The 18,738-nt window shown below is 39.9% G+C and overlaps 1 pseudogene; it reads left to right on the plus strand.

Annotated features, from left to right (window-relative positions):
- The first annotated feature begins 3,388 nt into the window (after positions 1 to 3,388).
- The window catches only part of LOC108515860 (40S ribosomal protein S25 pseudogene), a 38,167-nt pseudogene continuing 22,817 nt past the window's right edge, over positions 3,389 to 18,738 (plus strand).

Raw genomic sequence — 18,738 nt, forward strand, 5'->3', positions numbered from 1 at the left:
AAAAAAAAAAAAAAAAAAAAAAAAAAAAGAGTGTTTCTGGTCAGTCACCTTTCCTTTCAAGGTCTTCCTTATTCAAACTAACTAAGGTGGCTTTTAGGTCAAGATCACAGTCATTACCTGGGGATGCAAGAGGAAGATAATTACTACGTGAACAGCTACAATGAACTGTTTTTGCCATAAAAAAAAAAAAAAGCTGGAGGTGTTCATGATTTTTAAATAAAATCAATATTTAAGAGTTAAATTGTTAAAAAGTCAGCAATCTTTCATCACAATGTGAGTGTCTCACAGTGTCTGTGGAAGTACATCCAGTTTTTCCCCCATTCCCTTGGTTCACTCACAACACATCTGACATGTAGGAATAGAATCACATTCTGCCCTGTCCACAGCCACATCCTCAATATTCCAGTAAACACTCCCTCTTTCTTGGTGCTAGTTGACAGGATACTGTGCTTCTTACCTTTTACTTGCCACCTTCTGTTCCCTCCTTAACATTGAGTTCCAGCACCTGCTCAACTTAAAAGTTCTGTCTGAGATCTACCTCTGTAATATAGGAATCTCAGTTAGAGTAAACTAATCTTACAGATTTGTCGAAACTTGGTTACAGATTTGTGAAGGATTCACAATATACCAATGTACCTTGGAAAACATTTGAGAACGCTTATATTTTTGCATAACAGACAAAGCCACTCCTTCATTTAAAGGGACAACTTTAGATAACTGTGACCAGAGTTCCAATTCAACTGCGTCTATCCATCTGCATGGATAACATTTTATCCATGGGCTACATTATATATGGGCTACATTTTCTGCAGGGATACAGAGTTCAGATACAGAGTTTGAAATAAATTCTAAAATGTGAGTCTACTGCTTCTAGGCTTCTTTCCTCCTCAGGAGCTCTCCTCCTGTATCCCTCAGCATTTTGTTTACCCCTTAGCTATAAGATGTGTTTATGTCTGTATCATGCTGTAGATTATGTCTGTATCACACTCCTTGAAACAAAGACACACTGTAACTATCTTTGTTCTCATAAATGCTATTAAGCTACACTGCAATTAGTGAGTTCACAAATGTAATAGATAGTGATGGAGGCATAATGCTATAAGGAGAATATGGATATGGTGGTCTGCAGATTGGCTGGGAAAAGAGTCCAGGAGATGACAGAAAAATCTCTCCCCGCAACAACAACAAGTCTATCAAACGAAGAGGATGACAATGCCACACATCAGAAGGGGCAAATGGTATCATCTAAAGACAGGAACTTCATTTTTCCTTCCATTAAGACCACAAGGTGTGGGTGACAGATTTTAGAAAGCCAGGAACCTCTCTAATGTAGGAAAGTTGCCTGTGAGTCCTAGAAGGTCTGAGAGCTGGAAGGGGCAGACCACAGATGCATCGTCATTAGCAACTTAAGTGGAGGAGAAATTGAACATAGAGGCGACCTCACTACTGAGCCACCATGAGTGAAATATCTAAATATCTAAAAGTGGAGAGGAATTTGCAGCATGAGAAATTTCAGCTTCTATAGCCCAATGACTGACTGACTTCTTGTATGTAATTTCTATTAACAAAACTTCTAGGCCGGGCGTGGTGGCTCAAGCCTGTAATCCCAGCACTTTGGGAGGCCAAGACGGGTGGATCATGAGGTCAGGAGATCGAGACCATCCTGGCTAACACGGTGAAACCCCGTCTCTACTAAAAAAATACAAAAAAACTAGCCGGGCGAGGTGGCGGGCGCCTGTAGTCCCAGCTACTCGGGAGGCTGAGGCAGGAGTATGGCGTAAACCCGGGAGGCGGAGCTTGCAGTGAGCTGAGATCTGGCCACTGCACTCCAGCCTGGGCGACAGAGCGAGACTCCATCTCAAAAAAAAAAAAAAAACTTCTATTTGAATCAACTTATAGGAAGAATGTTGGGCAGACTATATACATTGAAAAAAATGATTCCCTACTATAAATGTATCTCCCCAGTGTTGGGAGAAGGGACAGAATCTGCTTCAAAGGAAATACTAGTCCCTGAATCCAATTGACTAGGGGCAAAGAATGCACTGATGTGGGTCTACACTTACCCATGGCTAACCCAACAGACAGTGTGAAGCGTTTGTAGAATTGAGTTATATCCTTCCAAGTGCCCTAAGCTATTTTTCTTTCTCATTTCCTCTAAACAAAAGAGAAAAGGATCTTTTATCACACCCTTCCCTCAGTGAGAAATAATTAAAAGTCATTTACAACAGTCTCATTTTATTATAACAAACATTTGCATGGTGTCTAGTATATAGCAGACACTGGGATAGGTTCTAAGGATTAAAAGATGGTTATGACTGGCCCTGCCCACAAGAAATTCAACAAACACTTAATGAATGTGTATGTTCTTCATGATTTCTTTCAACTGCTTTCCTGTCTCCAATGTACCCTCTAAATCTTCCTTTCTTTTTAAATAAACTATAGTTCAACTTGACCTCTTCACTTAAGATTTTTTTTTTTTTTTTTTTTGAGACAGGGTCTCAAAAAAGCCAGAAGTTCAGGTGAGAATTTGTCTAGTTCCTCATTGCCGTATTTAAACCACTACTCTTCTCCATTCATGTAAAATTTCTCCTACTTTGAAGTTCATGACCAATGACAATATCACTGTATTTCCCTTCAATTCTTAAAACAAACTTGGGGAAAACTGTATTCAGTTATGAAAAGGCTGAGTTGCCTGCAGGACATTTCAGAGAAATATCAAGTAGAAAGTTGGATATTCACATCTAGAACCCAAGAGAAACATCTGGGTGGTGCTCGAAATTGGAAATCACCAGTTTATAGCTTTCAAAGGAGACTGAGAAGGAGCAGTTTAGAAGTGGAGGGAACTGAGAGAAGTGGTTTTATAGAAGCCCAGAGGGGAAAACTCTTTAAATGAAAAGAAAGAAGAAAAGCATCATTTGTTGTACACTGTAGAGATAAACAATGGAAAATGTGCATTAGCTCTAATGATTAGTTGGCCATTTGATACATTAGCAGAAACATTTTCAATGGAATAGTAGGGAAGGAGCCAAAGTTCAAGCGATTTAAAGATTAAATAGAAACATACAATTAAACCAGGTGCGGTGGTTCACGCCTGTAATCCCAACGCTTTGGGAGGCCGAGGCAGGCAGATCAACTGAGATTAGGAGTTTCAGACCAGCCTGGCCAACATGGTGAAACCCCATCTCTACTAAAAATACAAAAATTAGCTTGGCATGGTGGTGGCCGCCTGTAATCCCAGCTTCTTGGGAGGCTGAGGCAAGATAATAGCTTGAACCCGGGAGGCGGAGATTGCAGTGAGCCGAGATCACGCCATTGCATTCCAGCCTGGGCAACAAGAGCAAAACTTTGTCTCAAAACAAACAAATAAAAAAATATATATACAATTAAGATGGCAGATGGGGCTAAGGTGCAGTGGGTACCACCTTCCTCTCCTAAGCATACAGAAATGCCAGGTAAGGCTGGGCATGGTGGCTCACGCCTATAATCCCAACGCTTTGGGAGGCCTTGGCGGGTGGATCAGTTGAAGTCAGGAGTTCGAGACCAGCCTGGCCAACGTGGTGAAACCCTGTCTCTACTAAAAATAAAAAAATTAGCCTGATGTGGTGGCACACACCTGTAATACCAGCTACTCAGGAGGCTGAATATTTTATTGAAAACTTTATCCATGTCTATTGAGATGATCACATGGTTTTTGTTTTTAATTCAATTTATGTGGTAAATCACGTTTATTGATTTGTGTATGTTGAACCAACCTTGCATCCCAGGAATGAAGCTTACTTGATCATGGTGAATTAACACTTTGATATGCTATTGAATTCGATTTGCTAATATTTAATTGAGGATTTTTGTATCTATGTTCATCAGGGATGTTAGCCTGTAGTTTTCTTTATTTGTTGTGTCTTTTGCCAGGTTTTGGTATCACGGTGATGCTGGCTTCATAGAATGAGTTAGTGAGGAGTCACTTCTCCTTGAATTTTTGGAATAGTTTCAGTGAAATTAGTACTAGCTCTTCTTTGTACATCTAGTAGAGTTTGACTGTGAATGGACCTGGTTCAGGGTTTTTATTGGTTGGTAAGTGTTTTTTTTTTTTTTTTTTTTTTTTTTTTTTTTCACGGATTCAATTTCAGAACTCAATATTGGTCTGTTCAATGTTTCAATTTCTTCCCGTTTCAATCATGGGAGATTGTGTGTTTCCAGGAATTTATTTATTTTCTCTAGATATTCTACTTTGTGCACATACAGGTGTTTATAATAATTTCATAGGATCTTTTCTGTTTCTGTGGGATTGGTTGTAATGTCAACTTGTCATTTATGATTGTGCTTATTTGGCTATCTTTTTTTTTTGTTATTCTCACTAGCAGTCTATTGATCTCGTTTATCCTTTCGAAGAACAAATTTTTGGTTTCACTGATTTTTTGTATGGATTTTTGGGTCTCAATTTCATTCAGTTCTGCTCTGATCTTAGTTATTTCTGTTATTCTGCTAACTTCAAGGTTAGTTTGTTCTTGTTTTTCTAGTTCCTCTAGGCATGATGCTATTAATAGATTATTAATTTGAAAGCTTTCTTTTTAAAGTGAGTATTTAGAACTAAATTTCATACTACTTTTGCTGCACCCCAAAGATTTGGCTATGTCATGTCTCTATTTTCATTAATGTCAAAGATTTTTTTTAAATTTCTGCCTTAATTTCATTATTTACCCAAAAGTCATTCAGGAGCAAGTTCTTTAATTTCCATGTAATAGTGTGGTTTTTGTTGTGTTTTGTTTGAGATGGAGTCTTGTTCTGTTGCCCAGTCTGGAGTGCAATGGCACAATGTCAGCTCACTGCAACCTCTGCTTCCTAGGTTCAAGCGATTCTCCCACTTCAGCCACCCAAGTAGCTGGGATTACAGGCCCACACCACCACACCTGACTAATTTTTGTACTTTTAATAGAGATGAGGTTTCAACATGTTGACCAGGGTGGTCTCGAACTCCTGACCCCAAGTGATCCACCCACCTCAGCCTCCTAAAGTGCTGGGATTACAGGCGTGAGTCATCGTGCCCGGACAATAGTGTGGTTTTGAGAGATCTTTTTGGTACTGATTTCTATTTTTATTCCACTATGGTTCAAGAGTATGGTTGGTATGATTTGTTTTTTGTTTTTTGGTTTTTGGTTTTTTTTTTTGAGACTTGCTTTATGGCTGAGAAGGTGGTTGATCTTGGAGTATGTTCCATGTGCAGATAAGAATGTATATTCTGTGGCTGATGGATGGAGTATTTGATAGATGTCTATTAGATCCAGTTGATCCAGTGTTGAATTTAAGTCCAGAATTTCTTTGCTGACTTTCTGCCTCAGTGATCTGTCTAATATCGTCAGTGGGGTGTTGAATTTCCCTAATATTGTGTGGCTGTGTAAGTCTTTTTGTAGGTCTAGAAGTACTTGTTTTATGAATTTGAGTGCGCCAACATTGCGTATTTAGAATAGTCAAGTCTTGTTTAACTGAATACTTTATCATTATATAATCTCTTTCTTTGTCCATTTTAAACCTTTTGGTTAGTTTAAGGTCTGTTTTATCTGTTATAAGAATAGTAATTCCCACTCTTTTTTGTTTTCCATTTGTGTGGTAGATCTTTCTCCAGCCCCTTACTTTGAGCTGATGAGTGTCATTAATTGTGAGATGGGTTTCTTGCAGACAGTAAGTGAATGTCTGCAAGAAAAAAATGGTTTTTTATCCAATTTGTCACTCTGCACCTTTTAAGTGGGGCATTTAGACCATTTACATTCAAGGTTAATATTGACATGTGAGGTTTTGGTCCTAGTGTGAAGTTGTTAGCTGGTTGCTTTGTAGTCTCTATTGTGTGATTGCTTTATGTGATCTGTGAGCTATGTACTTAAGTGTGGTTTTATGGTAGGAAGTATCATTCTTTCATTTCCATGTTTAGAACTGCCTTAAGGATCTCTTGCAAGGCTGGCCTAATGGTAATGAATTCTCTTTGTGCTTGTTTGTCTGGAAAAGATTTTATTTCTCCTTCACTTATGAAGCTTTGTTTGCCTGGATATAGAAATTCTTGGTTGAAGTTTCTTTTCTTTAAGAATATTGAAAATAGCCCCCAGTCTCTCCTGGCTTTTAAGGTTCCTGCTGAGAAGTCTGCTGTTGACCTAACAAGGTTCCATTTGCACATAATCTGACCTTTTTCTCTAGCTGCCTTTAAGATTTTTTTCCTTAACATTGACCTTGGACAGTTGGTGACTATATGCGTTGGTAACATTCATTTTGTATAGTGTCTCATAGGTGTTCTCTGGATGTCTTGTACCTAGATGTCTATTCTTGTAGCAAGATTAAGGAAATTTTCTTGGATTATTTCCATGAGGATGGTCATAAAGAAAATACAATCAAACCAAAATATGCCATGAAAAGAAAAAAAAAGACGTACAAAATGAATATGGTATGTGGTAAATACATTGAAAGTGACAGAAATGCGTTCAAATATGTCATTAATCACAGTTAATGTAAAGGGATTAAATTTGCTTTTTCAAAGAAACTTTCAGATCAGAAAAAAAAAACACCACCTTTTAGTGGTTTAAAAGAACCTCACGTAGAGCACAGTGATATAAGAATGTTTAAAATGTAAAGAAATGGGCCAGATGTAGTGTCCCATGCCTGTAATCCAGAGTGTTGGGAGGCCGAAGCAGGAGGAACACTTGAATAGGAGTTCAAGAATAGCCTAGGCAACATAGTGAGACCCATCTCTACAAAAAAAATTTTTTAATTAGCTAGGTGTGGTGGCTTATGCTGTTCAGCCTAGCTACTTGGGAAGCTGAAGCAGGAGGATCACCTGAGCCCCGGCATTTGAGACTCCAGTGCTATGATCATGCCACTCCACTCCAGCCTGGGCAACAGAAGGAGACCCTATCTCTAAAAAATATAATAAAAATCGGTTGAACATGATGCCAAATGCCTGTAAACCCAGCATTTTGGAAGGCTGAGGTGGAAGAAATGTTTGAGTCCAGGAGTTTGAAATCAGCCTAGGCCACAAAGCGATACCTTGTCTTCACACACACACAAAAAAAATTTAATTAAAAAAATTAGCTGGCATGGTGGCATGCACCTGAAGTCCCAGCTACTCTGGAGGCTGAGGCAGGAGGATCACTTGAGCCCAGGAGGTTGAGGCTTCAGTGAGCTATGATTGAGCTACTGCATTCCAACCTGGGTGACAGAGTGAGACCCTGTCTCTAAATATTTAATAGTAATAATAAAAAAATAGAAAAAAGGGAAAAAGGCCAGCACGGTGGCTCACACCTGTAAGCCCAGCACTTTGGGAGGTTGAGGCAGGCAGATCACCTGAGGTCAGGAGTTCAAGACCAGTCTGGCCAACATGGTGAAACCCCATCTCTATAAAAATACAAAAATTAGCTGCACGTGGTGGTGGGCACCTGTAATCCTAGCTACTCAGGAGGCTGAGGCTGGAAAATCACTTGAACCCCAGAAGGCAGAGGTTGCAGTAAGCCAAGATCACGCCATTGCACTCCTTCCTGGGTGACAAGAGCAAGACTCCACCTGCCCCGCAAAAGAAAGAAAGAAAGAAAGAAAGAAAGAAAGAAAGAAAGAAAGAAAGAAGGAAGGAAGGAAAAGGATATAGCAGAACTTTAGATTCAGGCAATATTTCAAATTAGAAAACTTTAAAACCCTCCTACTACAAATATCAAAAAATTCTGGAGATATATATACGTGTGTGTGTGTACACAACCTTCTGTGAAATCAAGTAAATTCCTCAGGCACAAAAAACAAAGACAGAACTGAAAACCAAAGCAATGAGTACAAGCACAGTGATCTAACACTGTGACTGCCCAAGCAATTAGGGGAGGAGACGGTGGAAACCCCGATTAAGGCCAGGTCAAGAAACGTTTTATTGTCATGCTGAATTCAGGCTTTATTCTATGAATAATCTAGTGTAATAAAAGTTTAGGCAAGTGCATGACATGATTTGTATTTTATAAAAATATCTCTGACAGCAATGGGATAAATGGGCATGTAGAGAAACAAAGAAGGAAAGTTGAGTAAGGAAGACAAGGGCTATGCTATGTCAATGGCAAGGGAAATAGAGAAGACTGCATGGATGTAAGAGCTGTGTGTGAAGTAGAATCATCAAAACTTGGTGAATCTGTGGATATAAGAATTTGAGTTAGAACATCAAAAGTCGTAACCAGTATTCTGCCTGGACAAGTAGGTATACAATGGAGCCACTCCTTCAAAGGGGAGCACAAAAAATTTCAAAAGGAGGATCCTCCTCCTCCTTTTGAGGGGGCTGAAAAACAACAACAAAACATCTCTGACCTTAAATACCTAAATTCCGATTGAGTGAGACTGGCAAAATAAATTCGTTTTCATGTCTTAAAACATAGATATCTTTCACTCACCTTTAATCATTTCATTTTGGAGCTACAGGAGAATGCTTTAGAGCAGGTATAATTATTATAGAAAATATAAACTACCAGAATTATTTTACAGCATGGGACTTTGGAGATAAGTGCCATTATGTTAAGGTAAGGGGTACCTCAGTTGTTGTTCAGCCTTTCAAAAGATCCTTTGACATTTTATTTTCTAGTTGACTTCCTCAGCTCATTCACGAGATTTGGAACCTTTAAAATGTTACTGCAATCCAATTCTCACATGACTGTTGTATAAAAAAAAAAAAAAAAACCCTTAACAAAACATTGGCGTATCTAACTAGTACTTTGATAACCCCACAATATTAATTACCTATTCCTAAAAAAAATTACTGCATAATTTAACAGCTTAAAACAACAAATATTTATTATCTCACAGTTTACTTGGGTCGGGAATCCAAGTGCAGCTTAGGTGGGTGCCTTTGGTATAAGGTGTCTCATAAGGCTGCAATCAGGCTGCTAGCTGGGATTTGCAGTGTCATCTGAAGGCTCAGCTGGGCAGAGGATCTTCTAACCTCCCTCATATGGATTTTGACAAACTTTAATTCCTGACAGGTTGTTAGACAAAAGCCTCCTTCAGTTCCTTGCCATCTGGACCTCTCCACTGAGCAGCTCACAACATAACATTTGACTTCCCACAGAGTGAGCAAGTATCAGAGCAGACGAGTGACTGTCTAATATAAAAGCCGCAGCCACACAGTCTTTCTTTTTTTTTCTGAGAAGGAGTCTCTGTCTATTGCCCAGGCTGGAGTGTGGTAGCACAATCTCAGCTCACAGCAGCCTCTGCATCCCGGGTTCAAGTGATTCTCCTGCCTCAGCCTCCCAAGTAGCTGGGATTACAGGCATGCCCCACCACGCCTGACTAATATTTATATTTTTAGTAGAGACCAGGTTTCACCATGTTAGCCAGGATGGTCTCAAACTCCTGACCTCAAGTGATCTACCCACCTCAGCCTCCCAAAGTGTTGAGATTACAGGCATGAGCCACCACGCCTGGCCCAACACACTCTTTTTGTGACCTAATGTCAGAAGTAACCTTCCATCCCCATCACTTCTACTATGTTCTGTTCATTAAAAATCAAGCTCAGACTCAAGGGGAAGGGATGACACAAGGGCATGAATACCAGGAGGCCGGGACCACTTTCTTAGAGGCTGCTTACCACATCTACTTTTGACCCTAAACATCTATCAACCGTTGTCTACCACATTCTTCTGTATCTTTGCGATATTCAGGTTACTTAACTCTTTAACCACTACCGTACCACCACAACATTTACTCCCCCAGTTATTCAGCTTAGATGGTGTGATCTGTCATTTTAGTAACTTTCTCACTAGTGTCTTCCCTGGCCTCTCTATCTCTTCATAATACCTAACTCGGGATAAACACTCCCTCTTGGCATGCATCCAGGTAGCTAAGCCATGCTGGATGAAGCTGCAAAACAGGCCAGGTTGGCATTACTATCCATTAATGATTTCCTATTCCACCGGAGCCTTCAACACTATCTGGCCGTCATGTTATACTGCTCTAGATAAGCTTGCTTTCTACACTTCACCCTTTTAAACCTTCTTCCTTCCTTCTCACTCCCAATTTCAATTTTGCACCCCACTTCCCAAAACTAAAAGCCAATGGTATGAATTCCCTTGTGCTTCTACCACAAACACCTGTTTATAATTGCTAGCTACCATCCCCTCATCTTTTCCACCTTTCGAAATCGTAGTGTGCTCTGAATACCATCACCTGTCACTTTCTCTCTGTTGAATCCTTCATATTAATATTAAAAAGTAAAATCCCCTGACACCACTTTTGACTACCAGCTGCTCTCCTATATTTCTCCTCCTCTTCTTTACTGCCAATCTTTAAAGAATTGCCTGGACTATTTCCATTCCCTTACATCCTATTCTTTCTTCAACTCAATACATCTGCTTTCCCTCCCATTACTCTAATGAAATGGTTCTCACTAAAGTTATTAATGGCCTCCATATCACTAAAGCCAGGGGACATTTTTCAGCCTTCATATTACCAGACCTCTTGGTGGCATTTATAGCATACTTTTCCCTTGGCTTCTGTGATTCCGTTTTTTTATTTTTTTCTTCTGTGTCTTTGTAGTGGCATTATTGATGTTTATGGTTTTCCAACATCTTTTAGGTGAATTTCTATATTGTGTTCATTTTCTCATCTCACCCCTTAACCCCCGCCCAAGTCAAAGATCAGGACCTACATTGCCAGCTCCTCTCACAATCAAGTTTAACCATGTGATCTAGAGTCCTCCACTCAGTTGCATCCACATGAGACTTAGACTTAGAAAAAAGTGATGTGAAGAAGGAAACAAGTCAAATTCATTTAGCTTGCATAGGTTATTGTAAGGGTTAAATTTTATAATATACATAGAGTAATTAGAACAGTGCCTGGGACAACGCAAGCACTGTTTCTGCGTTAGCTGTTATTATTTATACAGGAACAGTGATAGTGCTGGCGGCTTTTGGGGACAGCAAGAAACATTATCAGTAATCACAAAAACCAAGGTTAAGTTTCATTATCCTGATGTATAAGTTTCAAATAATCAAAACAATATATTTAAAGGAGCTCTATTACCACCCTATGTAAACCAAAGATTGTCATCAAGCATAAGACACTCAAAGCCATCTAAGAACCTGCTACCGTGACTGTATGCCAGGTAAGATCACGGATAGATCAACAAATAAGGAAATAGATCAAGGTGTGTTAAACATAATCTATAGGAGGTTGGAAGATTCAGTGTGATTTCAATAGTGGTGTCAAATGCTTAATCTACATTTCTAGGTGTGGCCAGCTGCAGAAGGACATGGTCAACCTTCATATATGGAATTTATTTTTTCAGAAATTAAAAGAGGATCAGGGGGGAAAATGCCTTGGTCTAGAGGGCAAAAGTTGACTCAATTAACCTGAAACAGGGACTACCTTCCCCTAATTCTCATCAATGTTTGGGATTAGCTATGACTATAAATTGTATAAAATGAGAAAAGTCTTTTTTTTTTAATGGATTACTGCTTTGCAAGACTGCATACCTGAATAATATGGGATGATATGTGTAATTTCATATAATCAACACATCTGAATAATGAGAATAGCATATTATCTACTTCACTTGGTTGTAACAAGGCGTGATTAAATAAATTAATACACATAAAGCAATAAGAGCAATGTCTGGCATATCGTTGTTTGCTTGATTGTTTGTTTTATTTTGTTCATACACTTCATGCTGTGCCATTCCCTTTTACTGTTCTAAAAACAGTATATGCAGCTAAACTGCCTGCAATTCAGGGGCTCTTTGAGGGGAAGGTCACTCACCGCATGAGAGGAGAAGGAAGAAAACCCATGAATTTTAAGAGTTTATTTTGGAAGACAAAGTCCTCCCATCCCACCTTAATCTTTCCAGGAACTTGTAGCAAAGGTCTCCTAAGAGAAGAGGTGGGCAGAGGCCTTAAGGGTTTCTATTGCATGACAATGCTTAAGGCTATGCCTGCCTGCCCCAGACCGGCTTTCCACCCACTACAGTGCCTAGCTCACGCAGTGCCTTCCTCTCCTTCCCCAGGCCAGCAATGCTGACTCCCCCAGAGCCTTGTAAGCAGCAATTTTTATAACCTTAACCATGCAAATGATTGTCCAACTATAGCCAGAGAGTCCAGGGGAGCAACAGAAAAGGATTGCGCTCTCTGCATAACACTGGGCAAGATTCAGAATTTAAAATTCTGAATCCCGCTGAATAACTACTCCTCTTTGTGCTTTTAAGTCACTGGTGAATCATTGGTGTGTTTGGATAGCTTTGGTTTATTTACACTATACATGTTCTTGTTATCACAGATTTTCTCTTCACCAGCATGGGGTCTACTTGCCTCTGCTCTTCAAATGCCACTTTATTTACTCGCTATGGTCCTCCTTTTCTGTAAATACTGTCTCAGCATTAACAGCCTCCTCTATGGCTACCTAGCAGGTCATTTAGTAAATTATCTTTTAGTAAGAACTACATAGAATGCATACTCAGGAGCCTTAATTCAATTTACCTGTGTAAAGAAACTCTTCACTATTACAACACAGTTCTAAAAGTACTCTGATAAATCATCCTGATAAGGAAGAAAGTGAAGAGGAACATAAAGAAACCAGAGCATCTATAACGTTTTAAATAGTTCCTCTTTTGAAGAACGTAAGTACAGAAATAACAAAAGATAAATGCCAGTCAGATGCGGTGGCTAATGCCTGTAATCCCAGCACTTTGGGAGGCCAAGGTGGGCGGATCATTTGAGGTCAGGAGTTCTAGACCAGCCTGGCCAACATGGTGAAACCCCATCTCTACTAAAAATACAAAAATTAGTCGGGTGTGGTGGCACACACGTGAAGTCCCAGCTACTTGGGAGGCTGAGGCAGGAGAATCGCTTGAACCTGGGAGGTGGAGGTTGCAGTGAGCCAAGATCACACCACTGCACTCCAACCTGGCAACACAGCCAGACTCCATCTCAAAAAATAAAAAAAATAAAAAATAAGATAAATGCCAAAGATAAATGCCAAATAGCTGTATCAACCTGGGGAACAAATGCCAGAGACTAATTCCTTTAAGATTCTGAGAACCCATGGAAAATGCTACAGGTAACATTATTCTTAGAACAAGAAAATGAATATGTAAAGCAGAGGACCACCATTTGGAGTATATGCATGCATATAAATGTAACAGACTACAGAAAATATGTAATTCCTCAAGATTCTTTTTGCTCTTACTTACTTTGTTAAAGAGAATAATATTTGAACTGTAGTCAACTTTTTACCATCATAAAGAAGAAATTGAAGTCTAAAATATGGAAAAAATATCTTAGGAAACTGTAGCTAAAGTTAGTTCAAGTTTCCAAGCCCCACTGAATTAAAAGGAACTAAAAGCCTAAACTCAAGAAAATGTTTTCTTGATTTTGTTCAAAAGGGATAAGAAGTGAATTGTTTTGAAAAACCACACTTTAACTAAATACTTATTCTGGACAAATTGCGGATAGGTTATTAAACAGATGAGTTGGGAGTATGTGTTAGCCCTTTCTTGCATTGCTATAAAGAAATACCTGAGACTGGCTAATTTATAAAGAAAGGGGGTTTAATTGGCAAATGGTTCTGCAGTCTTTACAAGAAGCATGGTGTTGGCATCTGCTGGGCTTCTAGTGAAGCCTCAGGGAACTTTCAATTATTGTAGAAGGTGAAGGGGGGACAGGGTCTCATATGGTGAGAACGGGAGCAAGTGAGAGAGTGTAGGGGGAAGGTACCACACACTTTTAAAGACCAGATGTCATGAAAATTCACTCACTATCACATAGACAGCACCAAGTGGATGGGGCTAAACTATTCATAAGAAATCCACCCCCATGATTTAAATACCTCCCACCATGCCCACCTCCAACATTGGAAATTATATAAGATTTAGAGGGGACATCCAAACTATATCAGTGTACCTACAAGAAAAGAAGGTTAATTGCTGAGAAGCAGAATAGGTAAATCAAATGAGGAAAGAAAGAGGAGCATAAGGTGGTAGAAGGAGGGAGAGTACAAAGAGTTCTTTGTAATATGGACCAAAAAGATTACTTAAGGAAGTCTTCAATGAAAAGTAGGCAGTATAGGCAGTGGTTACCATGAGCCTTGTGAGACTCAGTGCTGTCCCAGTGGTGGTGGCCACAGGGGTGCTTGTGTCACCCCACCTCAGCTCCAGGCAACTGGGGAAAGAACACAGAAAGAAAGAGAGAGAGACTCCATTTATCTGGAAGAAAATAAGGGAGAGAACAAGAGTCTTCCTGGTAATCCAGAGAATTCTTCTGGATCTTATCCAAGACCACCAAGGAGGTACCTCAAAATGTCTGCAAGAGACAGAAATACTGAACTTGGGTTGCCCCCAGTGCAGATACAGCTATGGCGGCCAAAAACTTAGATCACAACATCCAAGTTCTTTCAAATACCTGGAGAGTCCTCCTAACAAGGATGGGTACAAAGAAGCCCAAACTATGAAGATTTCAATAAATACTTAACTATTCAATGCCCATACACTGACAAACATTGAGAAGCATCAAGAACATGACCTCACCAAACAAACTAAATAAGGTACTAGTGACTTGGCTGGGCGCAGTGGCTCACGCCTGTAATCCCAACACTTTGGGAGGCTGAGGTGGGTGGATCACGAGGTCAGGAGTTCAAGACCAGCCTGGCCAAGATGGTGAAACCCTGCCTCTACTAAAAATACAAAAAATTAGCCGGGCATGGTGGCAGGCACCTGTAATCCCAGCTACTCGGGAGCCTGAGGCAGGAGAATGGCTTGAACTCAGAGGGCGGAGGTTGCAGTGATCCAAGATCACACCACTGCATTCCAACCTGGGTGACAGAGTACGACTCTGTCTCAAAAAAATAAATTAAATAAATAAATAAATAAAAATAAGGTACTAGTGACCAGTTACGGAGACAGAGAGATATGTGACCTTACAGACAGAGAATTCAAAATAGCTGTTTTGAGGAAACACAGTGAAATTCAAGATAACACAGAAAAGGAATTCAGAATCCTAACAGATAGGATTTAACAAAGAGATTTAAATAATTTAAAAGAATTCAGAAGAAATTATGGAGTTTAAAATGCAATTGAGGCCAGATGCAGTGGCTCACACCTGTAATGCCAATACTTTGGGAGGCTGAGGCAGGTGAATTACCTGAAGTCAGGAGTTCAAGACCAGCCTGGCCAACATGATGAAACCCCATCTCTACCAAAAAATACAAAAATTAGTAGAGCATGATAGCACACGCCTGTAGTCCCAGCTACTCAGGAGGCTGAGGCAGGAGAATTGCTTGAACCCGGGAGGTGGAGGTTCCAGTGAGCCGAGATTGCGTGACTGCACTCCAGCCTGGGTAACAGAGAGCCTATCTCAAACAAAAACAAGCAAACAAACAAAAAAGCAATTGATATGCTGAAGAAAGTATCAGACTCTCATAATAGCAGAATTGATCAAGCAGAAGAAAGACATAGTGAACTGTTTTGAAAATACACAGAGGATACAGAAAAAAAGACAAAAAAAAGACAGTTTTGAAAATACACAGAGGATACAAAATAAATAAATAAATAAGAAAAATAATGAAACACACCTGCAAGATCAAAAACATAGCCTCAAAAGGGCAAATCTAAGAGCTATTGGCCTTTAAGAGGAGATTGAGAGAGACAGGAGTAGAAAGTTTATTCAAAGGGATAATATCAGAGAACTTCCCAAAGCTAGAGAAAGACATCAACGTTCAAGTACAAGAAGGTTACTGAACACTAAGCAGATTTAACCCAAAGAAGACTACCTCAAAGCATTTAATAAACTACCAAAGTTCAAGGATAAAGAAAGAATCCTAAAAGCCACAAGAGAAAAGAAACAAATAACCACACAATGGAGTACCAATATGTCCGGCAGAAGACTTTTCAGTGGAAACCTTACAGGCCAGAAGAAGGCGGCATGACATATTTAAAGTGAGGAAGGACTGTAATCTCAGCAGTTTGGGAAGCCGAAGCAGGTGTATTGCCTGATGTCAGGAGTTCAAGACCAGCCTGGCCAACATGGTGAAACCCCATCTCTACTAAAAATACAAAAATTAGCCAGATGTGGTGGTGGACACCTGTAATCCCAGCTACTTGGGAGGCTGAGGTGAGAGAATCGCTTGAACCCAGGAGGCAGAGGTTGCAGTGAGCTGAGATCATGCCACTGCACTCCAGCCTGAAAAACAGAGTAAGATTCCATCTCAAAAAAAAATTTTTTTTAATAAAATAAATAAATAAAGTGATGAAGGAAAAACTTTTATCCTAGAATAGTATATCTAGAGAAAATATCCTTCCCACATGAAAAAGAAGTAAAGACTTTCCCAGACAAAACAAAAGTTGAGGGATCTCATTAAACACCAGACCGGCCTACGAAGAATTACCTACAGGCCGGGCGTGGTGGTCTCAAGCCACTTTTTTTGGGAGGCCGGTACGGGTGGATACGAGCGTCAGGAGATCGAGACCATCTTGGTGTTTTTGGTGTAATGATGAAAACCCCGTCTCTACTAAAAAAATAACAAAAACGTAGCCAGGCGATCCCGCGGTGTGGGGGCCTGTGCTAGGTCCAGCTACTCCGGAGGCGCTGGGCAGCGGAGACATGGCCTTAAATCCGGGATGCGGGCTTGAGTGAGCTGACATTCTGGCCACGCCACTCCACCTGGGCTACAGAGCAAGACTCGGCTCTCAAAAAAACAAAAAAAAAGGGAAATACTAACAGTTCTTTTCAATTGAAAGAAAGGAATGTTAATGCAGCCAAGAAGACTCACCTGAAGGTACAAACGCAACTAGTAATCACATAAATACACAGAATATTTATAACACTGTAATTGTGGGTGTTTGTAACACGTACTCAATCTCGAGTAGAAAGATAAAAGATGAACTGATCAAAAATAATAATTATATCAAATTTTCAAGACACTACAATAAGATAAAATGGAAACAAAAAGTTAAAAAGCAGGGAGCATGAATTTTGTTTGTTTGTTTGTTTGTTTGTTGTTTATTTTGAGGTGAGGCGGTCGCTGAGGGCCTGCAGTGCCAGCTGCATGATCTCGGCTCACTGCAACCTCTGCCTCCTGGTCAAAGGATCCTCCCACCCTCCGTCTCCAAGTAGCTGGGGATTACAAGCATTTGCATGACACCCAGCTGAATTTTGTATTTTTCCAGTCTAGAGGAGGGTTCATGTTGGCTGGGCTGGTCTCCCCCCGCCCGCCCCGCCCGCCCCCCCCGCCCCCCTAACTACTGACCTTAAATGATTACACCACCAGCTCCAAAGTGCTGGATTAAGGCGATGAGCCACCATGGCCCGGACCAAGCCAAAGCACAGGAATGAATTTGAAACTTAGAGTGTTTATTAGGCTGTCTCTGTGCTCGCATAGTTTGTTGCAATATCGTTAAGTGGTCATCAGCTTAAAAAATGGGTTTTTAAATATTATTTGTAAGGACTTGGGTAACCTAAAATCAAAAACATACAACACGATACACAAAAAAAGAAATTAAAATGTACCACCTGAGAAAATCACTGTCAGCAAATGGAAGACAGGAAAGAAGGAAAGGAGGAGAAGACTACAAAACAACAAGAAAATAAATAACTAAAATGACAGAAGTAAGCATGTACTTATCAATAATAATACTGAATGTAAATGTATTAAACTCTCCAATTAAAAAACATAGAGTGGCTGCATGGATTGGAAAATAAGACCTAATGATCTGTTGCTTACAAGAAATACACTTCGCCTATAAAGACACGTATAAACTGAAAATAAAGGAATTGAAAAAGATATTCCATGCAAATGGAAGCCAAAAAAGAACAGGAGTAGCTACGCTCATATCAGACAAAATAAGTTTTAAGACAAGAACTATAAAAACAGACAAAGAATGTCATTATACAATAAAAAAGAAGTCGTTTCGGCAAGAAGATACAAGAATTGTAAATGTGCATATACCTAACACTGGAGCAGCCTGATATATAAAGCAAATATTATTAGAGCTTATAGAGAGAATGAGAGCCCCATACAGCAATAGCTGAAGACTTTAATACCCCACTTTCAGCACTGGACAGATCTTCCAGAAAGAAAATTAGCAAAGACATTGGACTTAATCTGCACTACAGACTAAATGCACCTAATAGATGTTTACAGAACATTTCATCCAATGGCTCTAGAATACACGTTCTCCTCAGCACATGGATCATTTTCAAAGATAGACCATATGACAGGCCACACAACAAGTCTTAAAACATTCAAAAAAATGAAATAATATCAAGCATCTTCTCTGACCACAGTGGAATAAAACTAGAAGTCAGTAACAAGAGGAATTTTGGAAACTATACAAACACATGGAAATCAAACAATACACTCCTTAATGATCAATATGACAGTGAAGAGACTAAGAAGAAAATTGATAAATTTCTTGAAACAAATGATAATGGAAAAACAACACACCAAAACCTATAAGATACAGTGGGCTGGGCATGGTGGCTCACACCTATAATCCCAGCACTTTGGGAGGCCGAGACGGGCAGATCACAAGGTCAGGAGATCGAGACCATCCTGGCTAACACAGTGAAACCCTGTCTCTACTAAAAATACAAAAAATTAGCCATGCTTGGTGGCGGGCGCCTATAGTCCCAGCTACTCGGTAGGCTGAGGCAGGAGAATGGCGTGAACCCAGGAGGTGGAGCTCGCAGTGAGCCAAGATCATGCCACTGCACTCCAGTCTGGGAGACACAGTGAGACTCCATCTCAAAAAAA

Source organism: Rhinopithecus bieti, unplaced genomic scaffold (assembly GCF_001698545.2).
Source record: "Rhinopithecus bieti isolate Rb0 unplaced genomic scaffold, ASM169854v2 scaffold_35166, whole genome shotgun sequence".
In the NCBI taxonomy this organism is placed as follows: Eukaryota; Metazoa; Chordata; class Mammalia; order Primates; family Cercopithecidae; genus Rhinopithecus; species Rhinopithecus bieti.